This window comes from Oncorhynchus keta, chromosome 25, assembly GCF_023373465.1.
Source record: "Oncorhynchus keta strain PuntledgeMale-10-30-2019 chromosome 25, Oket_V2, whole genome shotgun sequence".
Classification (NCBI taxonomy): Eukaryota; Metazoa; Chordata; class Actinopteri; order Salmoniformes; family Salmonidae; genus Oncorhynchus; species Oncorhynchus keta.
The window spans coordinates 26253274-26277771 of record NC_068445.1 but is presented as its reverse complement, the minus strand read 5'-3'; the positions used below and the strand labels follow the sequence as shown (position 1 = coordinate 26277771).

Genomic DNA, 24498 nt, shown 5'->3' with positions numbered 1-24498 from the left:
AGTAAACGTGTGTTCAGCCAGGGCCAAATACTATTTACGACATCAGTACTGTATAGTTAAGCAGTGTCTCTGCTCTCTGCTTGGAGAGCACAGGACCTCTGACCACCGCATTGTCACCTACAACTCTCTCAGAGCAGAGCAGCTGTCCACACAGTATTACATAACAACACCATCTCTGCGTCCCAAATGGCACTCTATTCACGACATAGTGCACTGCTCTGGTCAAAAGTATTGCACTATATAAGAAATAGGGTGAATTTGGGATGCATTCCTTGACTGTTATTACTGACTGGCTCATTATCCTGCCATGAAGCCTGATGGTGAATGTTCTTTCTAGCCACACACCAGGGCCCTGCAGGTCAAATGTCTCTCTACTTTCTCCCTGTCCTCTGTGTGTGTGTGTGTGTGTGTGTGTGTGTGTGTGTGTGTGTGTGTGTGTGTGTGTGTGTGTGTGTGTGTGTGTGTGTGTGTGTGTGTGTGTGTGTGTGTGTGTGTGTGTGTGTGTTCTTTCTAACCACACACCAGGGCCCTGCAGGTCAACCAGCTCTCTACTCTCACTGGGCCTACTGCTGGCCATGCTACTATACTACCACACTAGCCCCTCTCCAACCATAGCTCTGTTACATTCAGAGGCAGCATCTCACTCACACACACAAACAATCGGAGTGAAGTGAGCATATCCACCGGGTCCTAAAATATCCCCACAGCTTCCTGTTAAACCCACATGAACAGATGCTTCTATTTAAAGGATCAAATCCTCACCAATCCACTCCTGGAATCCCAAACATTCCTGTTTCACTCACTATACCCTATACATGTTGCAGTCAGGCCAGGGAAACAATGCCAATGATTCCAGGGTTGATTTAGGGTTAGCGGGAAAAATCACTTTGGAAACCACCACCCTTCCAATAGAAAGCAAACAACTATAATGGTGATTAGTCTTAGTGCTTTGACTGGTCTCTAGTTCAAGGGGACACACCTGAATTTACTTAGAGTGCACAGTACCAGGTCAAGCCTGTGCTGTGGATGTTCAAAGGCAAGAATGGCTGAGCGCTGACTGACACTGACATCCATCAAAGGCAGAAGTACTGTAGTCAGTATTCAGCATTTCTCTTACTCACTGCCATTAGCCATGCAAAATGTCCATCCTACATTATGGTGGCAAAGCCGGTCTTTTCCCATCGGTGTCAGCCTCCATCCAGCTTTTCTGTTATCCTCACTCTGTGGACAATGAATACTGTCATGAGTCACTGGACTCAAACAAATAACCAGTATCATCTTGCTATAGGTTCTGTGAAAAAATAATTTCATATTTTTTTGTCATATATTGTGAAAAATGTAAATGTTAGGATGTAAAACGCTCTTGCTACATTAGGGGGAAAACATGCAATTTGCACAAGAATTGGAATACTACATAAGCTCATCATGTGTGCTGATTACCAGTGCTGATTACCAGTGGTGGAAAAAGTACCCCATTGTCATACTTGAGTAAAAGTAAAGATACTTTTTACTTGAGTCTTTTTCTATTTAAGTAAAAGTCACCTAGTAAAATACTACTTGAGTAAAAGTCAAAGTATTTGGTTTACAGTATACTTAAGTATCAAAAGTAAATGTAATTGCTCAAATATACTTAAGCATCAAAAGTAAAAGTATAAATGATTTCAAATTTCTTATATTAAGCAAAGCAGACGGCACCATTTAATTTTTTTATTTCATTGACGGATAGCCAGGGGCACACTCCAACACTCAGACATCCTTTACAGATAGCCAGAGGCACACTCCAACACTCAGACATCCTTTACAGATAGCCAGAGGCACACTCCAACACTCAGACATCCTTTACAGATAGCCAGAGGCATACTCCAACACTCAGACATCCTTTACAGATAGCCAGAGGCACACTCCAACACTCAGACATCATTTACAGATAGCCAGAGGCACACTCCAACACTCAGACATCCTTTACAGATAGCCAGAGGCATACTCCAACACTCAGACATCATTTACAGATAGCCAGAGGCACACGCCAACACTCAGACATCATTTACAGATAGCCAGGGTCACACTCCAACACTCAGACATCATTTACAGATAGCCAGGGTCACACTCCAACACTCAGACATCATTTACAGATAGCCAGAGGCACACTCCAACACTCAGACATCATTTACAGATAGCCAGGGGCACACTCCAACACTCAGACATCATTTACAGATAGCCAGGGGCACACTCCAACACTCAGACATCCTTTACAGATAGCCAGGGGCACACTCCAACACTCAGACATCCTTTACAGATAGCCAGGGGCACAATCCAACACTCAGACATCCTTTACAGATAGCCAGGGGCACACTCCAACACTCAGACATCCTTTACAGATAGCCAGGGGCACACTCCAACACTCAGACATCCTTTACAGATAGCCAGGGGCACACTCCAACACTCCAACACTCAGACATCCTTTACAAACGAAGCATGTGTTTTTTTTATTTTTCCTTGATTTAACCAGGTAAGCTAGTTGAGAACAAGTTATCATGTACAACTGCGACCTGGCCAAGATAAAGCAAAGCAGTGTGACACAAACAACACAGTGACACATGGAATAAACAAGCGTACAGTTAATAACACAATAGAAAAAAAGTCAATATACAGTGTGTGCAAATGGCGTGAGGAGGTAAGGCAATAAATAGGCCATAGTAGCAAAGTAATTACAATTTAGCAAATTAACACTGGAGTGATAGATGAGCAGATGGCGATGTGCAAGTAGAAATATTCGTGTGCAAAAGAGCAGAAAAGTAAATAAAAACAATATTTTTATTTATTTTACCTTTATTTAACTAGGCAAGTCAGTTAAGAACAAATTCTTATTTTCAATGACGGCCTAGGAACAGTGGGTGTTCAGGGGCAGAATGACAGATTTGTACCTTGTCAGCTCAGGGGTTTGAACTTGCAACCTTCCGGTTACTAGTCCAACGCTAGGCTACCCTGCCACCACCGAGGGGATGAGGTAGGTGGATTGGGTGGGTTGGGTGGGCTATTTACAGATGAGCTATGTACAGCTGCAGTGATTGTTAAGCTGCTCAGATAGTTGAATCTTAAAGTTAGTGAGGGAAATATAAGTCTCCAGCTTCAGCGGTTTTGGCAATTCGTTCCAGTCATTGGCAGCAGAGAACTGGAAGGAAAAGCGGCCAAAGAGGGTGTTGGCATTGGGGATGACCAGTGAGATATACAATGGGGCAAAAAAGTATTTAGTCAGCCACCAATTGGCAAGTTCTCCCACTTAAAAAGATGAGAGGCCTGTAATTTTCATCATAGGTACACTTCAACTATGACAGGCAAAATGAGAGAAAAAAATCCAGAAAATCACATTGTAGGATTTTTTATGAATTTATTTGCAAATTATGGTGGAAAATAAGTATTGGAGAAAACAGTCCGATACTGGCAGGCTGGCAAGTATTATCGAGGCTAACAAAAATGGCTGGTGTCCGTGCAGAAGGTAAAGGCCGCTAGCAGTGGCTAACAATGACTAAATAGCTAGCCTCTGATGGCTGGCTTCTGACGGTGGTTCTGGCTAAAAGGTCTACAAAATAGCGGATCCGTATCATATTGGGTGAGGAGGGTTACCGGAAGGTATATTAATTTAAAAATGGAAAAGAGATTGAAAATAAATTGAAATATATACAAAAATACAAAAAGTAAATGAGAGGACGACAAACCACGTCTGCACTGCTACGCCATCTTGGATGCTCGTGAGTCCGCCAGATCAGAGGCAGTAGGGATGTTTTGTTGATAAGTGTGTAAATTGGACCATTTTCCTGCCCTGCTAAGTATTCAAAATAAACTCAGCAAAAAAAGAAATGTCCCCTTTTCAGGACCCCGTCTTTCAAAGATAATTAGTAAAAATCCAAATAACTTCACAGATCTTCGTTGTAAAGGGTTTAAACCCTGTCTCCCATGCTTGTTCAATAAACCATAAACAATTAATGAACATGCACCTGTGGAACGGGCGTTAAGGCACTAACAGCTTACAGACGGTAGGCAATTAAGGTCACAGTTTTGAAAACTTAGGACACTAAAGAGGCCTTTCTATTGACTCTGAAAAGCACCAAAAGAAAGATGCCCACAGTCACTGCTCATCTGTGTGAACGTGCCTTAGGCATGCTGCAAGAAGGCATGAGGACAGCAGATGTGGCCAAGGCGATAAATTGCAATGTCCATACTGTGAGACACCAAAGACAGTGCTACAGGGAGACAGGACGGACAGGATCGGTACATCACACCTGCGGGACAGGCACAGGATGGCAACAACAACTGCCCAAGTTACACCAGGAATGCACAATTTACATTTAACATTTACATTTAAGTCATTTAGCAGACGCTCTTATCCAGAGCGACTTACAAATTGGTGCATTCACCTTATGACATCCAGTGGAACAGCCACTTTACAATAGTGCATCTAAATCTTTTAAGGGGGGGGGGTGAGAAGGATTACTTTATCCTATCCTAGGTATTCCTTAAAGAGGTGGGGTTTCAGGTGTCTCCGGAAGGTGGTGATTGACTCCGCTGTCCTGGCGTCGTGAGGGAGTGTGTTCCACCATTGGGGAGCCAGAGCAGCGAACAGTTTTGACTGGGCTGAGCGGGAACTGTACTTCCTCAGTGGTAGGGAGGCGAGCAGGCCAGAGGTGGATGAACGCAGTGCCCTTGTTTGGGTGTAGGACCTGATCAGAGCCTGGAGGTACTGAGGTGCCGTTCCCCTCACAGCTCCGTAGGCAAGCACCATGGTCTTGTAGCGGATGCGAGCTTCAACTGGAAGCCAGTGGAGAGAGCGGAGGAGCGGGGTGACGTGGAGAGAACTTGGGAAGGTTGAACATCAGACGGGCTGCGGCATTCTGGATGAGTTGTAGGGGTTTAATGGCACAGGCAGGGAGCCCAGCCAACAGCGAGTTGCAGTAATCCAGACGGGAGATGACAAGTGCCTGGATTAGGACCTGCGCCGCTTCCTGTGTGAGGCAGGGTCGTACTCTGCGGATGTTGTAGAGCATGAACCTACAGGAACGGGCCACCGCCTTGATGTTAGTTGAGAACGACAGGGTGTTGTCCAGGATCACGCCAAGGTTCTTAGCGCTCTGGGAGGAGGACACAATGGAGTTGTCAACCGTGATGGCGAGATCATGGAACGGGCAGTCCTTCCCCGGGAGGAAGAGCAGCTCCGTCTTGTCAATCCCTCCATCAGTGCTTAGACTGTCCACAGTAGGCTGAAAGAGGCTGGACTGAGGGCTTGTAGGCCTGTTGTAAGGCCTACAATTCACGTTTATCATTGAAGGAATGAGCGTTACACCTAGGCCTGTACTCTGGAGCGGGATCGATTTGGTGGTGGAGGGTCCGTCATGGTCTGGGGCGGTGTATCACAGCATCATCACACTGAGCTTGTTGTCATTGCAGGCAATCTCAACGCTGTGCGTACCAGGGAAGACATCCTACTCCCTCATGTGCTACCCTTCCTGCAGGCGCATCCTGACATGACCCTCCAGCATGACAATGCCACCAGCCATACTGCTCGTTCTGTGCGTGATTTCCTGCAAGACAGGAATATCAGTGTCCTGCCATGGCCAGCGAAGAGCCCGGATCTCAATCCCATTGAGCACATCTGGGACCTTTTGGATTTGCGGGTGAGGGCTAGGGCCATGCCCCCCAGAAATGTCCGGGAACTTGCAGGTGCCTTGGTAGAAGAGTGGGGTAACATCTCACAGCAAGAACTGGCAAATCTGGTGCCGTCCATGAGGAGATCCACTGCAGTACTTGATGCATCTGATGGCCACACCAGATACTGACTGTTACTTTTGATTTTGACCCCCCCTCCCTTTGTCCAGGGACACATTATTCAATTTCTGTCCGTCACGTCTTTGGAACTTTTTCAGTTTATGTCTCAGTTGTTGAATCTTGTTATGCTCAGATATTTACACATAGTTTAGTTTGCTGAAAATAAACGCAGTTGACAGTGAGAGGACGTTTCTTTTTTTGCTGAGTTTTTAACTAGTACTTTTGGGTGTCAGGGAAAATGTATGGAGTAATAAGTCCTATATTTTCTTTAGGAATGAGGAGTGAAGAAAAAGAAAAAGTAAAAGTAGTCAAAAATATAAATATTAAAGTAAAGTACAGACACCCCAAAAAACTACTTAAGTAGTACTTTCAAGTATTTTTACTTAAGAACTTTACATGCAGTGGAGTTAACAGGAGAGCGAGGATACAGCTTCGTCAGGATTACCTGCTCAAAGGGAAGCTTTAACAACCTTATCAGCACTGTCTGCACTTCTATTCTACTTTGAAAGAAAGATACCAGGGAATGCATCTCAAATGTACACAACTTTTGACTAGAGCTCTGTCAAAAGTAGTTTACTATAAAGGGAATAGGGTGCCATTTGGGATGCACACAATGAGAGAGAAGAGTTCTGTTCTGCAAGGCAGTCATTAAAAAATGTAAAATGGGAGAGATTTCCTCTCATTCTCCTGTGAGCATGAGAAAGCGTCTCAGGCAGGTTCACTTATAGTGCTACGGTGACTTGGCTGACGCTCGCAAGGGAGGGAGAGCGAGGGGAGAAGGAGAGAGAGAGACAATGTTTACTTTGGGTGTTTCACTGTTTTCTTTTGCCTTCAGGGCTCATGATGAAAAACAGAGAGCTGCCGACGCCAACAGACCACCACCTAGCAGCCCAGCCATTGAGGACAGGGCGATATGGCGTGCAGGTTGGGGCTTTCGGCTTTGACAACCACATGAAGGAATGATCCTATTGAACTTCAAGTGGAGGGTTAGGGTAGTCATTGTAATACTTTAGTAAAGGGAAACAGGCTTCTAGGGTTGAGTGTGAAGCAAGGAGCTTTTAGGTCTTCACTAATTTCGATATTCTTTCCCCCAGGGCACAGTTTGTCACTATTTCAACACCACTGTTTTCCCCTTCACTATGTTAGGGGAATGGATAGAATGGCTCTGGGTGCCATTTAAAAAAAGCTGAAATAAAAAACATTTCTTCCAAGAATGAGAGTGGTACTGATTCGACCAAGAAACTAATTGTGCTTGGCGTAATCCCTTTTCTCCCCTCAGTGCCGATCTGCAGGGAAGTCAGAGAACAAACAGAAATTATATTTCAACAGTCTTCATTACCAATGAAAATAAAGATAACAGCTTCCTCTGTCTGCTATTCACACAAGCAGAATGACGACCATTCAAAATATGAATTTCGTACATAGTGCCTGTGTGGTTGTCAGAGCACAATGGGACAGGCATGGGCTGCATTGGCTCAGCATTTGTCACAAAGGCACGAGGAGCCCATAGTAAGATAACTATGCCTTTATGGCTTTGTTAAAAAGCTGTGCACGTCCTCCATATCTCAACTTGGCCTGACCTGACATTAGCATCAGGATAGTGCAGTGTACACACTCAAATCGTAGTCAATAGATCCACAGCCTTGTCCATGACTCAAAGGTTTCCAACTGAAATACTTTAGAAAACAGACACCGAAAGACATTTAAGATGGAAAATAGTGAGTTCAGTTTACACTCAACATTAGGTAGACCTACACATTGGTGGCCCTGAGGGGTTCCCTTTGAGTCGATGCAGACATTTGATGGGTCTGACTTATTAGAACTTATCCAGTCTAAACCTCAATCTCATCACCAGAGGCTGTAATGCTACTGTATCCTCTCAGAGCAGAGCTGGCAGTCAAACACTCACTACTTTATGCTTGGTTTCTCAGTCCTGAATCACTGTGACTCAAACCCTGTAAATGAGTGTCTCCACTGAGAGGCAACAGACAGACAGACAAACAGGCAACACTGATGGAACAGAGATGTCTGGTGACATCAGTGAAGTTATCGTATACATGGAGAGGAAGACACAAGAGGGTCTGTCACTGTCACTTGACATGAGGAGAGGTGGTGAGATTTCACCTCAGCCATCAGATGGGTAGTAACAATGCCATGCCCTCAGTGCTACTCTCTGGCCACACACAGGTCAATGATCTGGGAAATCCCTACGGACATGAAGAAAATATTTTAAAAAACAGACAGACTGCCAATTCAGAATTCAATCCACCATTGAGACTGCAGAGTGCTCAGAAAATACTCTGGGAAAAACAGAGACACTCTAATCGGGTGTTGGATTGATACTAGAACACGCACACACCAAAAGGTCAACAAAAGAGCATAGTAGAACTGAAAAAAAGTTTGACAAATAATGAAAGAGGCACTGTAGCAAATAACATATTTACTGCAGGGATTCCCATGCTGACCAGGCTTTGGAATACACTGAGTGTACAAAACATAAAGAATACCTACTCTTTCCATGATAGACTGATCAGGTGAATCCAGGTGAAATCCATGATCCCTTATTGATGTCACTTATTCCATCCACTTTAGATGAGGGGGAGGAGACAGGTTAAAAGAAGGATTTTAAGACTTGAGACAATTGAGACATGGATTGTGAATGGGTGCCATTCAGAGGGTGAATGGAAAATACAAAATATTTAAGTGCTTTTGAACGGGGTACGGTAGTAGGTAATAGGTGCCAGGCGTACTGAGTGGTGTCAAGAACTGCAATGCTGTTAGGTTTTCCGCGCTCAACAGTTTCCTGTGTGCATCAAGAATAGTCCATCACCCAAAGGACATCCAGTCAACTTGACACAACTGTGGGAAATATTGGAGTAAACATGGGCCAGCATCCCTGAGGAACGCTTTCGACACATTGTAGAGTCCATGCCCTAACGAATTGAGGCTATTCTCAAGGTAACTCAATATTAGGAAGGTGTTCCTAATGTTTGGTATACTCAATGTACAGTACAGTGCCTTGCGAAAGTATTCGGCCCCCTTGAACTTTGCGACCTTTTGCCACATTTCAGGCTTCAAACAAAGATATAAAACTGTATTATTTTGTGAAGAATCAACAACAAGTGGGACACAATCATGAAGTGGAACAACATTTATTGGATATTTCAAACTTTTTTAACAAATCACAAACTGAAAAATAGGGCAGTTTTGCAGATCGAGAGACTGAAATGTGTTCCCATTCCTCCTTGCAAAACAGCTCGAGCTCAGTGAGGTTGGATGGAGAGCATTTGTGAACAGCAGTTTTCAGTTCTTTCCACAGATTCTCGATTGGATTCAGGTCTGGACTTTGACTTGGCCATTCTAACACCTGGATATGTTTATCAATAGCACATAGATCAAGACACTGTTCAAGGACACATAAAGGTTGGGCCTCGATAGCACAGATTATACAAGAATATTGTCGCTGTCTGATGAAAACTTTGTAACAATTTTTGCCAATTGTATATATTTGTTTTGTATTGAAACCTCAATGTACTCTGAACATTTGATAACTGACTAAATAGCTTCTTAAGGTTTCAAAATGGTGTGTTCGTTAATGGTAAAATATGGCAGTTCCTTTTCAATTTCCTGAAAAGGGTCTGTTTGAGAGAAGAGGTTTTCACCCGACAGCGACAATATTTTATCAACATATATTTTGACCACCTTCCTCGTCCAACATTGTGAATCCCTGAGTGCTCTCCTTTGTGAGGCAGATCGTTGATGTGGGTTTTTTGTAGATGTGTTGAGCTATGAAGTGTTAAGCAGTCCTCCAGCTAAACTGTGCTTCACCTCAGACCACATCGTAAACTCCCAATGGAGGTTCGCCCTCAGGTGAGCCGACAATGTGCCTCGGAGTTACGGAACAGAGGAATTATTTGTGTCCACAGAGAATGGCCCCTTCAGGCACCCTTACTGCCTCTCACAGGGGCATGATGTGAGGAACTGGCCCTGGAACTCAACTCACCCTGCTTCTGAGAATCCAACACCAATCACATCTATTCAAACATTCACAATGAGGGGGAACGAAAGGAAAATAAAATGAGGTTTTAAAAAAAGTTAGCAGGGTGGCGCAGTGGTTAAGGGCGCTGTACTGCAGCGCCAGCTGTGCCATCAGAGTCCCTGGGTTCGCGCCCAGGCTCTGTCGTAACCGGCCGCGACCGGGAGGTCCGTGGGGCGACGCACAATTGGCCTAGCGTCACCCGGGTTAGGGAGGGCTTGGTCGGTAGGGGTGTCCTTGTCTCATCGCGCACCAGCGACTCCTGTGGCCAGGTGCACGGTGGCCAGGTGCACGGTGTTTCCTCCGGCGCATTGGTGCGGCTGGCTTCCGGGTTGGATGCGCACTGTGTTAAGAAGCAGTGCGGCTTGGTTGGGTTGTGTATCGGAGGACGCATGACTTTCAACCTTCGTCTCTCCCGAGCCCGTACGGGAGTTGTAGCGATGAGACAAGATAGTAGCTACTACAACAATTGGATACAACGAAAAAGGGGTAAAAAAAAAAATCAAAATCAAAAATCAAAAAGTTAGCTAAACATGAACAAAGTTGTATCTACTCCTAGCGACTGGCTGGAGCTGAAATGCATGCGTCGGTCTGTCCTCCCCATGAACACTGGATGCAATAGGACACAGAGGGCAAGTTTCTGATCCCACTTCCAAAGAAATCAGCCAGCCAGCCAAAACCTCCACTCTCCACCGGACTTGGCAACTAACACAGGTTACAGCAAAGGGAGGCACCGAGGAGGAATGAGGGCCTTTTTTGCCTTTTCCCCCTCCATGAGTAAATGCACGTTTTATCTGACAACTCCCATCCTGCTGGCTGGTAGACCATGTGAAAAGTTTCTGTGCCAGTTAAAAGACGTTAAATCAAAACTGGGATTCCTGAATGTGAAATGTTGCTTATCCTGTGTGAAGATGAGACACAGCATATTCCTGCACAGATAGCTGCCTGAAGGAGGATGAAGTTGGAGAGCTATCTCCTCTGTGGTATTACTGCATTAGTTATGACTCTTCCACATCACAAAAAATATGGCCTCTGCCAAAGTAATGTCACTATTCATTGGTTAGAGAAATGACTAAGACATTTAATTATCTTTCTCAATTTAAGATGATGGTCGACTGCCAATTAGAGCAGGGGGGCACTGCAACAGTATGCTATTCAGGTTTGGCAGTATATAGAGAGAGAAAAGAGAGGAGAGAAGAGAGTGAAGAGGGAGAGAGTTTGTGTGTGTGTGTGTGTGTGTGTGTGTAGTTAGAGAGGTTCTTTCGCAGTCATTATGTCTGAAAGATGCAGAACTTCATGATTAAGGCAAATCTTTTAAATGGAAATATGCTTCATCTGCTTCCTCAACCTGGCCATGCCTCACCCTGGCCATTCTAAACCTGGCCATGCCTCACCCTGGCCATTCTCAACCTGGCCATGCCTCACCCTGGCCATTCTCAACCTGGCCATGCCTCACCCTGGCCATTCTCAACCTGGCCATTCTCAACCTGGCCATGCCTCACCCTGGCCATTCTAAACCTGGCCATGCCTCACCCTGGCCATTCTCAACCTGGCCATGCCTCACCCTGGCCATTCTCAACCTGGCCATGCCTCACCCTGGCCATTCTCAACCTGGCCATGCCTCACCCTGGCCATTCTCAACCTGGCCATGCCTCACCCTGGCCATTCTAAACCTGGCCATGCCTCACCCTGGCCATTCTCAACCTGGCCATGCCTCACCCTGGCCATTCTAAACCTGGCCATGCCTCACCCTGGCCATTCTCAACCTGGCCATGCCTCACCCTGGCCATTCTCAACCTGGCCATGCCTCACCCTGGCCATTCTCAACCTGGCCATGCCTCACCCTGGCCATCCTCAACCTGACCCAGCCTGACTAAATAATCATAGGCACATTGTCAGTTAACTGATTGTGAGTCGCTATGCATAAGAGCATTTCTAAAATGCCTCAAATGTAATGTAAATGTCCCTCTCTCAGAACCAAAAATATACAATTAGTGCATTTCTTGTTCTTCTTCATAGTCTCTGTGATGTTCTGTTCTGCTGTTTGGTGTCAGTGCCTAGGAGCGGAGTGGACCGGGCCGGGTATGACCGGGCCTTTTAATACTCAACAACAGCATCCCTCTTTCCAGCCAAGATCCCCCAGGGTCCTGCATATTACCAGTATACAGTGCATTCGGAAATTATTCAGACCCCTTGACTTTTTCCACATTTTGATTAAAAAATATGTTTCCCCCACCTCATCAATCTACACACAATACCCCATAAAAACAAAGCAGGTTTTTAGACATTTTTGTTAAAAATAACAACACATTTACATAAGTATTCAGACCCTTTACTCAGTACTTTGTTGAAAAACCTTTGGCAGGGATTACAGCCTTGAGTCTTCTTGGGTATGACGCTACAAACTTGGCACACCTGTATTTGGGGAGTTTCTCCTATTCTTCTCTGGAGATCCTCTCAAGCTCTGTCAGGTTGGATGCGGAGCGTCGCTGCACAGCTATTTTCAGGTCTCTCCAGAGAGACTTGTCCCGAAGCCACTCCTACGTTGTCTTGGCTGTGTGCTAAGGGTCGTTGTCTTGTTGGAAGGTGAACCTTCGCTCCAGTCTGAGGGCTCTGCAGCAGGTTTTCACGAAGGATCTATGTACTTTTCTCTGTTCATCATTCCCCTCAATACTGACTAGTCTCCCAGTCCCTGCCTCTGGAAAAACATCCCCACAGCATGATGCTGCCACCACCATGCTTCACCGTAGGGATGGTGCAGGTGTGTACCTTTCCAAATCATATCCAGTCAATTGAATTTACCACAGGTGGACTCCAATCAAGTTATAGAAACATCTCAAAGATGATCAATGGAAACAGGATGCACCTGAGCTGAATTTTGAGTCCTATAGCAAAGGGTCTGAATACTTATGTAAACAAGGTATTTCTGTTTTCTAAAACCTGTTTTCATTTTGTCATTATGGGGTATTGTGTGTAGAATGATGAGGGTTTTCTTTTTTTAAATAACATTTTCAAATAAGGCTGTAAAATAACAAAATGTGGAAAAGGTCAAGGGGTCTGAATACTTTCTGACACTGTACACTAGTATTAAAATTAAAATCTCTTAACAATTAATACAAATGTACGCTAACAGTACGTAGGCTTTTTTACATCTGCACATTTACATCACACCATCACAGCAGAGCCTGTAGCCATTTCAGTCACTGGCTCGCTCCTCCCTCCTTCCAGGTTTAGAGTTCAGTCAAGAATGAATGGGGCTCTATTGAGCCTGGGCCCAGGGCTGTCTGTTGCATGCCTCAGCTCACAGTGGAAACTATGACCAGCCACCAGCAGGTGGAGAGAGAGAGAGACAGAGACCGAGAAAGAGACCGTTAGGCTGGGTTAGCACCAGCGTGGGAGGCAGGCCTCTTAACACCAACCCTTCAAACATACAGCCTTCTGCATTTCTCACACTGTATAATGAATCCTGTGTTAAGGTGCAGGGAATACATTTATGGAATTAACAGTGTTAGCACAGTGCTTATGACAACAGGAGCTGAGCAGGACCAGGTAATGAATAGTTACATGCTCCAGTGATATGGCTCTCATGAGAGCAGGGATTTCACTGGGGGTTTTGGCAGAGGAAAACATACTCCAGGGTTTAGGAGAGCCACGTTACTGCTGGCACATATAACTGAGCGTTTGTCCTCATTGGAGACATACAGGGAGGATTTAATGAGAAATGTCTGACTGTTCTTGAATGAAATAGCCAAGACTGCTAGATAGCATTTTTGCAAAAGTAGAATTCAGTTCTAGAGGTGAAACTCAGTTTAATAAAATGTTTCCATGGTTTATTGAATGACACTCTGGAGGCTAGTGGATCTCCTGTCTTCAGCCTCCAATTCTGTATGCAACCGGATGTGCTGTGAGCTACATTTGAGGAAAGGGACGGATGTTCAGAGAGACCCTTTCTCTCTGGTAATAAAAATCTATCCAGGGGAGCTGTTTTTTCTTTCTAATACCGAGAGTGTCACCACTCAGTACAACACCATGATGTATATTTGAGTCAGTACAACACCCTGATGTCATTTTGAGTCATAACTGACTGGGGAAGTGATACTAAAGAATGTCGTGTTTATTTAAACCCACAAAACTCCCTCATTACAAAATATATTTATTATGCAACCCCTAGCAATGTGTATATAGCCTACTATTGTTGGCGTCGGGCTCTCTGGCATGAAACACAGGAAAGAGCTCGTTCAGAGGGCACAGACATGCCACACATGCCCAGAAAAGGAAGCGTCACTCACTGCCGCAGAGGACCGCTACCCTACCCTCTGTCCTATGCCACCGTAAAATTCATCCAGTACCATTAACCAAAATAGTATATTTTTGTAATTGTGCAGAAGGAAGACAAAATGAGCTGTGCAGTGAAGGGTGTTAAATATTTAGTGCGGTCCCTCCCGTCAGTGTTGGAGAGAAAGGGGCAAGAAGCTCTTATCAGAATCTGCAGGATGATTCCAGGTCAGCTCAGAGAAGCAGGTCTGAGAGAGAGTAAAATAGATATTCCTCTATTTTAATCTCTCTGACAGGGCTATTTAACAACATGTAACTCATCTCAGCCAGGTCCCTCTATGCCCTCCCAGTTGGCTTGTCTTTTGTGTGGTACTTCCTCCATCGGTCTCTGCTCTCCCTTTGGCTTTGTACTGTCCTCCCAGTGCACCTGGGCACCATTACCTAGCCTTCTCTGTATGGACCCGGGCACCATTACCTAGCCTTCTCTGTATGGACCCGGGGACCATTACCTAGCTTTCTCTGTATGGACCTGGGCAAGGTGCAATCATTGAAAAATAATTGATTGATATTAAATTAAATTCCAACTGTGATAACATCCATATGGATAATTGGCTGTAAAATTTCACTTTCATCGCAACCTCCCTTTTCGCTTAACGCTGTTCAATGATTCATGGTCGTTGAAGTCCACTGACCTCAGTGACACACTTCACGATCCAGCAGGCACATACAATAGTACAAGGGAATCTCAGATAATGTCCAGATAGATAGTGAGTGACAATGGAACTGCATTATCTATGATTCTGAATCTGACATCAACAGAACCAGTAGAGGCTGGTTGATCCAGTACAGTGTGTGTAGGAGTGATGGAAATAGAAGGACCAATGAGAAAAGCGTAAAGTTTGGGCAGAGACACCAGCTGCAGTCTCCAGCCACCTAGTCAGCTGTTTCTCCTGGAATTCAAAGGCTGCTCTGTCGCCTGGCAACTCAGCTATTTATGGAACCCATTTAAATGTCATCTTGAATTTCATACAAACCTCTCTTGCCATCTATTAAACTTCAAACATCAATTAAGCCAATTGCAGCAAACAATTCAGCAATTCAATCCTATAGTCTGATCATTTTAATAATCTGATACATTTGAACAACGGCGACCATAATGGAAACTTGAGTGACTCAATTATGCTCTGGACACAGCTGGTGGTATCATTCTGTGGGATCCATCTCTATTTTTCTTTTCTGAAACTCTGCTTCAATGACAAAACCTGACAAAACCACTGTTTCTGAACTGCTTCTAACTAGTGAGCAACGTATGATGATGTCAGGGGAAAACCAAACTGTAGACATACAATGTATTAAATGAAATGCCATTCCAGGCAGTGAAGGACATAATAAACTGTGCTGCTAGTGCAGGGTTCGGCAACAGGGGGCCCAAGGCCCAAAACCGGCCTACGAGCAATCTTTTTTTGCCCTCCAAAGTTTATAGCCCCAAAAATAATATCTATATATTTTTTAGGCTTAGTTGTGGTCAATTTGCAGTGTACAAATAATTATAATTATATTATATTATATTATTAATTATAATATTCCAGCCCCCGGACCATCTGCTCCGACAAAAAAAAATATATATATTATTTAAATCGGCCTGCAGCTGAATCTAGTTGCCTACTCCTGTTATAGGGCATCATGGTGGCTTTAGCACCAGGCAAGCCAGAGGGAGACAATTAACCAGTGATTTCAGCTTGTAATGTGTGAAAATGGAGTTTGTTAATGATGAGGGAAGACCAAGGAAGAGAGGAACAAAAGAGCATACTGGTAAGAAAGCATGTCTCTGTGGTTAGGTCTAAAAATGTATGCACACTTACACTCAAATCACACGTGTGAGCGTGCGAACACCCACGCACATACATTAGAGTTTTCCATGGTTTTAGTTAGTTAGTAGCCCTTTATTACACAGTACCATAGTCTTCCACTCTGTTACCTCTTTCAGTAAGCTAATCAGATGAGCGACATCACAAAAGGGAAGGAGAGAAGCACAATCACTAGGCTCAATGATATGTGGAGTTCTCTCTCTACTCTACTGCCGTTTGAATTGAGGCCTAGCCGCACAGCCCCAGGGATTACCCAGAGAAAACTAGGCCTTTAGTTCAGAGTCACCTTACAATTACTTCACTGTTCAGTCCCATTTATAGCGCAGACAGGTCACAGTTTGACTTACTAATACACACATTCAGTCACACATTCAACTCAAAACACAATGACGACAACATTAACACTTAGCTTTTTGGGCCTAGTCTGACCCCTCATTGTGTCACTCTGGACTGAGAGTCCAGTTTGTTTTCTTAACCTGGCTGGTAATCCATTTGGGCTGGCTGTTCAAGTCTTTGCGAGAGCGAGAAGAAAAGTAACCTGAACCTTTGTGTTTGAATGGCTGTGTTTGGAGTTCACACTGCAGCTGAATGGACCGACCAGTGTGTGTATATGGGTGTGTGTGTCTTGTCTTTACACTGCTGACACAAGCTCTCTCTGTATCGACACTCACTTCTGTCCCTCAGGGCTTACCTAGTCAAATAGACCTGACATGACCCTTAAGCAGCACCACCATTCAAGGGATTACTCTATTTCTAAACCGGTGACACGTAAATTACTGCTTGTAGTGCATTTTTTGCAGAGAATAGCGAGTCAAACACACATTTTTTAAATAGAATGGATGAAAACCATTTGGCTGAAATCCAACAATAGCAGACATGATCTGGTGGTGTTCTACAAATGGTCCCTGATGGGAAATACAACCTGTATCTTAAAGTGCTGACTTGCACACGTTACAGACTCCAGCACAATACAGCCCCAGGCAAGATTTGTACATACAGTTCTACAAGTGTGTTACGTGCGGCAAGTAGCCTAGCGGTTAAGAACGTTGGGCCAGTAAAAAGAAAGGTTGCTGGTTCGAATCCCGAACCAACTAGGTGAAAAATGTGTCGATGTACTCGAACGAGGCACTTAACCCTAATTGCTCCTGTAATTTGATCTGGATGAGAATACACGTAGTTAAAAGGTTGTGAAGGTGACAATGGTACACAAACAGAAGAAAGACTGAAAGTCACTGCATTGATTCAGCAACCCATCATGTCTTCTGTGGAAGACATTGACTTGTAAAGTTAAAGCTGCAATATGTAACTTTTTGGGCAACCCGACCAGTTAGTCACAAACTGAAATTAGTTGAACTATTTGAATTTTAGCAACCAGGAAATGGTGGAGCGATTTCTGCATAGTGCATCTTTAAGAGTTTAAGTGAAGCGTTTTTGTTATTTTGTTGTTCAAGCTGAGAATCACATTACAGGTAAACAGTAATAAAAAAATAAAAACATAACTTCCAAGTGAAGTTCATCGAGAATGTGAAAGAATGCACTGTGGTATCATCAACTCTGCTGCACAACATCACCTATTTCAGTCCCAGACAAACAGGCAACTGGTTAGGGAGCAGAGCTGGGACAGAGAATCACTCAGAGACCCATTTTACATGCCAACACAGAACACGCATAATGACATCCTGGACTTTGGACCAGCCTTACTATAGACCTTGATTGGTCAATTTGTGACCTCCCTTGTTTAACACTTCGTTCCAGGCGCAGGGCCTCATCACATCCCCACAGAGGGCATCAGGGCATAAGGGGAGCCATTTCATGTTAAGTGACTGGAAAACACCTTCACAACAAGGTGCTTCAAATCCTTTTGGAAGTGATATGTGTAACTGTGGTTGTGTTTTTGAAGAAATCCCCTCAGCCCAGTGGAGGATGCAGGAAAGGACACCCGAAACCGAAATCAACAGAGTCAAATCAAGCTTACTTACTTGTGGGCTGTGAGACAGGATGTAAGGTTTCATAAACCACTGTCTCTCAGTTCTCAGCATTAGGTGCCTCCTTACCAGTCTCCGGGTTCCTCCAGCTGCCACTGTTTTTACAGCGAGAGAACACAATGAATAAATGTATAGCCAGGGCTGTGTGTATGTGCCGATCCAGGTCTGAGGGTATTCATAACCAGAGCTATGTGTGTATTCATAGCCAGTGCTGTGTGTGTATGCACGCGCGCATGCATGCATCCTAACCTGTTAACCTTGTTAACCTGGTAGCCCCAAAGAGACATATGACAAGCCTTCCCAAAACAGCCAGAGCTCTTCTAGTCAGGACACTCCTCTCCTCTGTAACATAGGGACCAATCTCTGCCATAATACACGCTTCATTATGTCTTGGCATGAAGGGGACTGGCACAATCACAGCATCAGAGCAGCACTAAGACACTCCACTCCATGTCATACTCAAAGAATTCAAATTTTAAAAAGAAGAGAGATAGCTCTAATGAAGAAACAGGATTGATACAGCCTGGACATCTAAATGGTACTGTAACTCACTGCAGTCTCATGGCTTCACACGAGATGCCACTATGATCCATTCACAGGTAGCTACCATAAGCCCATCAACTGAAGGCAAGGAGGTTCACATGCAGTACATCAGTTTCAATGGCCACTAACATAGTGTAGTAGCTGCAGTATGACGTAAAATAACTACGTCAGTGCGATTAAACCATTTTGAGTTCTTGATCACCTGAGTTAGAATACCTCATGATAAACTGCAGACCATACTATTTTTCACTTTCCCTGCATTAAAATCTCTCCCAAAAGCGCTGCCTTTGGATATGCATTTTGCTGTTTGCTTATGGCCCTATACAGCTTGTTGAGTGCGGTCTTAGTGCTAGAACTGGTTTGTGGGGGAAAATAGACAGCTATGAAAAATATAGATGAAAACTTTCATCAATAGCAGCAGTGTAAAAGAGGGAGCAGGGGGCAATGCAAATAGTCTGGGTAGCCATTTGATTAGATGTTCAGGAGTCTTACGGCCTGGGGGTAGAAGCTGTTTAGAAGCCTCTTGGACCTAGACTTGGCGCTCCGATACCGCTTGCCGTGCGGTAGCAGAGAGAACAGTCTATGACTAGGGTGGCTGAAGTCTTCGACAATTTTTAGTGCCTTCATCTGACATCATCTGGTATGGGAAGTCCTGAATGGCAGGAAGCTTGGCCCCAGGGATGTACTGGGCCGTATGCCCAACCTTTTGAGGTTCTTAGGACCCATGCTAAATCTTTTCAGTCTTTCCAGTTGCAGAGGGAGGTGTTTAGTCCCAGGGTCCTTAGCTTAGTGATGAGCTTTGAGGGCACCATGGTGTTGAATGCTGAGCTGTAGTCAATGAATAGCATTCTCACATAGGTATTCATTTTGTCCAGGTGTGAAAGGGCAGTGTGGAGTGCAATAGATATTGCATCATCTGTGGCGCTGTTGGGGCGGTAGTTTTCACACCATATTTACCCCTCCCCATCTGTACAGTTGAGGTCGGAGGTTTACCTACACTTAGGTTAGAGTTATTAAAACTCGTTTTTCAACCACTCTACAAATTTCTTGTTAACAAACTATAGTTTTGGCAAGTCGGTTAGGACATCCACTTTGTGCATTTTTCCAACAACTGTTTACAGACAGATTATTTCACTTATAATTCACTGTATAACAATTCCAGTGGGTCACATGTTTACATACACTAAGTTGACTGTGCCTTTGAACAGCTTGGAAAATTCACAAAAATTATGTCATGGCTTTGGAAGCTTCTGATAGGCTAATTGACATAATTTGAGTCAATTGAAGGTGTACATGTGGATGTAGTTCAAGGCCTACCTTCAAACACAAATCAAAAGAAATCAGCCAAGACCTCAGAAAAAAAATGTTGACCTCCACAAGTCTGGTTCATCCTCGGGAGCAATGTCCAAATGCCTGAAGGTACCACGTTCATCTGTTCAAACAATAGTACGCAAGTTTAAACACCATGGTACCACGCAGCCGTCATGCTGCTCAGGAAGGAGACGTGTTCTGTCTCCTAGAGACTAACATACTTTGGTGTGAAAAGGGCAAATCAAGCCCAGAACAATAGCAAAAGGACCTTGTGAAGATGCTGGAGGATACAGGTACAAAAGTATCTATATCCACAGTAAAACAAGTCCTATATCGACATAACCTGAAAGGCCGCTCAGCCAGGAAGAAGCCACTGCTCCAAAACCGCCATAAAAAGCCAGACTACGGTTTGCAACTGCACATGGGGAACAAAGATCGTACTTTTTGGAGAAATGTCCTCTGCTCTGATGAAACAAAAATAGAACTGTTTGGCCATAATGACCATCGTTATGTTTGTAGGAAAAAGGGGGATGCTTGCAAGCCGAAAGAACACCATCCCAACCGTGAAGCACAGGGGTGGCAGGATCATGTTGTGGGGGTGATTTGCTGCAGGAGGGCCTGGTGCACTTCACAAAATAGATGGCATCATGAGGCAGGAAAATTATGTGGATATATTGAAGCAACATCAGTCAGGAAGTTAAAGCTTGGTCGCAAATGGGTCTTCCAAATGGACAATGACCCCAAGCATACTTCCAAAGTTGTGGCAAAATGGCTTAAGGACAACAAAGTCAAGGTATTGGAGTTGTAACGGCGTTCTTCGTTTGTGGAAAGAGAGTCGGACCGAAATGCAGCGTGGTGGTTACTCATGTCTTTAATGAAGGAAAAAAGCGATACATGAAAATAACTAAACAAAAGCAAAACAACAAACGGAACGTGAAACCTAATTACAGCCTATCTGGTGAAACTACACAGAGACAGGAACAATCACCCACGAAATACAAAGCGAAACCAGGCTACCTAAATACGGTTCCCAATCCGAGACAACGAGAATCACCTGACTCTGATTGAGAACCGCCTCAGGCAGCCAAGCCTATACAACACCCCTAATCAGCCGCGATCCCAAATACTACAAACCCCCAATACGAAACACAACATTAAACCCATGTCACACCCTGGCCTGACCAAATATATAACGAAGACACAAAATACAATGACCAAGGCGTGACAGAACCCCCCTAAGGTGCGGACTCCCGGACGCACCTCAAAACCATAGGGAGGGTCCGGGTGGGCGTCTGTCCATGGTGGCGGTTCCGGCTCAGGACGTGGACCCCACTCCATTAAAGTCATAGTTCCTCCCCTTCGCGTCCTGGGATAATCCACCCTCGCCGCCGACCATGGCCTAATAGTCCTCACCCAGAACCCCACAGAACTGAGGAGCAGCTCGTGACTGAGGGGCATCTCGGGACTGAGGGACAGCTCGGGACTGAGGGGCAGCTCGGGACTGAGGGGCAGCTCGGGACTGAGGGGCAGCTCGGGACTGAGGGGAAGCTCGGGCTGAGGGGCAGCTCGGGACTGAGGGGCAGCACGGGACTGAGGGGCAGCCCGGAACTGAGGGGAAGCCCAGTACTGAGAGGAAGCCCAGTACTGAGAGGAAGCTCAGGCAGGTAGTAGGTTCCGGTAGATCCTGGCTGGCTGGCGGATCTGGAAGATTCTGGTTGACTAGCAGATCTGGAAGAGACTGGTTGACTGGCAGATCTGGAAGAGACTGGTTGACTGGCAGATCTGGAAGAGACTGGTTGACTGGCAGATCTGGAAGAGACTGGTTGACTGGCAGAACTGGAAGAATCTGGTTGACTGGCGGATCTAGCTGCTCCATGCAGGTTGACAGCTCCTTGCAGACTGGCAGCTCTTTGCAGACTGACAGCTCCTTGCAGACTGACAGCTCTGGCTGCGTCATGCAGGCTGGCAGCACCTTGCAGACTGGCAGCTCCTTGCAGACTAGCAGCTCCTTGCAGACTGGCAGCTCCTTGCAGACTGGCAGCTCTGGCTGCTTCATGCAGGTTGACAGCTCCTTGCAGACTGGCAGCTCTTTGCAGACTGACAGCTCCTTGCAGACTGACAGCTCTGGCTGCGTCATGCAGACTGACAGCTCTGACTGCTCCATGCAGGCTGGCAGCACCTTGCAGACTGGCAGCTCCTTGCAGACTAGCAGCTCCTTGCAGACTGGCAGCTCCTTGCAGACTGGCAGCTCTGGCTGCTTCATGCAGACTGACAGCTCTGGCTGCTTCATACAGGCTGACTGCTCCATGCAGGCTGACAGCTCTGACTGCTCCATGCAGGCTGACAGCTCTGACTGCTCCATGCAGGCTGACAGCTCTGACTGCTCCATGCAGGCTGGCAGCACCTTGCAGACTGGCAGCTCCTTGCAGCCTGGCAGCTCTGGCTGCTTCATGCAGACTGACAGCTCAGGCTGCTCCAAACAGGCAGGAGGCTCCGACAGCGCAGGAGGGAAGGAAGGCTCTGGCTGTGCTGAACAGGCGAGGTGCACAGAAGGCCTGGTGCGTGGTGCTGGAACTGGTGCTACAGGATTGAGGACACGCACAGGAAGCCTGGTGCGGGGAGCTGCTACCGGAGGACTGGTGTGTGGAGGTGGCTCTGGATAGACCGGACCGTGCAGGCGCACTGGAGCTCTTGAGCACCGAGCCTGCCCAAGCTTACCTGGCTCGATGCCCACTCTAGCCCGGCCAATACGAAGGGCTGGTATGTGCCGCACCGGGCTATGCACCCGCACTGGAAACACCGTGCGCTCCATAGCATAACACGGTGCCTGCCCGGTCTCTCTAGCCCACCGGTAAGCACAGGGAGTTTGCGCAGGTCTCCAACCTGGCATAGCCATACTCCCATTAAGCCCTCCCCCAATATTTTTGGGGGCTGCTTTTCGGGCTTCCGTCCGCGTCGCCGTGCTGCCTCCTCATACCAGTGCCTCTCCGCTTTTTCCGCCTCCATTTCCTCCTTGGGGCGGCGATATTCTCCCGGCTGCGCCCAGGGTCCTTTTCCGCCTAATATCATCTCCCAAGACCAGAAGTCCTTATATTGCTGCTCCTCACAATTAACAGGGAGAGTAGGCTCAGGTCTGACTCCTGACTCAGCCACTCTCTCTCTGCGCCCTCCCCCAATAAATATTTGGGGGTTACTTTCGGTTTTCGCTCTGCGCCGCCGCGTCTTTCTTTTCGACTCCATTCGCCTATAGCCCTCTTTGCACTGCTCTAGCGAATCCCAGGCGGGCTCCTGCACTCTCTCTGGGTCGGCCGCCCACCTGTCGATTTCTTCCCACGTCGTATACTCCAAGCCCCTGCTGTCCATAATGTCCTTCTTTTTCTGCTCCAGCTGTCGCTGCCTGTTTCCACGCTGCTCGGTCCGTGTGTGGTGGGTGATTCTGTAACGGCGTTCTTCGTTTGTGGAATGAGAGTCGGACCGAAATGCAGCGTGGTAGTTACTCATGACTTTAATGAATGAAGAGCGTAACATGAAATAACTATTAAATATACAAAACAACAAACGGAACGAGAAACCTATTACAGCCTATCTGGTGAACACTACACAGAGACAGGAACAATCACCCACGAAATACAAAGCGAAACCAGGCTACCTAAATACGGTTCCCAATCAGAGACAACGAGAATCACCTGACTCTGATTGAGAACCGCCTCAGGCAGCCAAGCCCATACAACACCCCTACTCAGCCGCAATCCCAATAATACAAAAACCCCTATACGAAATACAACAACATAAACCCATGTCACACCCTGGCCTGACCAAATAATTAAAGAAAACACAAAAAACTAAGACCAAGGCGTGACAGGAGTGGCCATCACAAAGCCCTGACCTCAATTCTATGGAAAATATGTGGGCAGACCTGAAAAAAACGTATGCAAGCAAGGAGGCCTACAAACCTGACTCAGTTACACCAGCTCTGTCAGGAGGAATGGGCCAAAATTCACCCAACTTATTGTGGGAAGGTTTTGGAAGGCTACCTGAAATGTTTGACCCAAGTTAAAACATTTAAAGGCAATGCTACCAAATACTAATTGAATGTATGTAAACTTCTGACCCACTGGGAATGTGATGAAAGAAATAAAAGCTGAAATAAATCACTCTAATATTATTCTGACATTTCACATGTGGTGTGAAATGGAGTGGAGATCCTAACTGACCTAAAACAGGGAATTTGTACTAGGATTAAATGTCAGGAATTGTGAAAAACGAAGTTTAAAATGTATTTGGCTAAGGTGTATGTAAACTTCCGACTTCAACTGTACATATCTACCTCATACCCCTGCACATCGACTCGGTACTAGTATCCCATGTATTTAGCAAAGTTATCATTACTCATTGTGTATTTATTCCTCATGTTATTATTTTTCTATTTTTCTTCTCTGCATTGTTGGGAAAGGCCTGTAAGTAAGCATTTCACTGTTCGTCTCCACCGGTTGTTTACGAAGCATGGCAAATAACATTTGATTTGCTGAGGCAAGTCATTCCATAAACATGAGAATATTGTAATCTGCAACATTACATAGGTAAGTGCTACTTATGAACTCCTTAAGTAAACCTTGCTTGCTGATGCACTTGACTGATTTTCCATCTAAACTCATTATCT

At 45.5% G+C, this 24498-nt stretch overlaps 1 protein-coding gene and 1 long non-coding RNA gene across 15 annotated transcripts in view; both read right to left on the bottom strand.

The window, feature by feature from the left end:
- The window catches only part of LOC118358457 (palmitoyltransferase ZDHHC8B), a 131073-nt gene that overhangs the window by 62559 nt on the left and 44016 nt on the right, over positions 1-24498 (bottom strand). Inside the window, exon 2 of one of the 3 annotated variants that reach the window (XM_052479016.1) lies at positions 1122-1221. The exons of the other annotated variants lie outside the window; for them this stretch is intronic. The gene's annotated coding sequence lies outside the window, so the exon portion shown is untranslated. The remainder of the gene's footprint in view (positions 1-1121; positions 1222-24498) is intronic. 3 annotated transcript variants of the gene reach the window in all.
- Positions 11317-12474, bottom strand: LOC127911714 (uncharacterized). 12 transcript variants are annotated; one of them, XR_008079032.1, is made up of 4 exons: positions 11685-12474; positions 11623-11638; positions 11375-11421; positions 11317-11328 (listed from the first exon to the last, which is right to left on the bottom strand). It is a non-coding gene; the product is annotated as an uncharacterized LOC127911714 (long non-coding RNA). The 12 variants fall into 12 exon arrangements; XR_008079034.1 differs by lacking the exon at positions 11623-11638 and adding an exon at positions 11592-11607; XR_008079029.1 differs by lacking the exon at positions 11623-11638 and adding an exon at positions 11561-11576.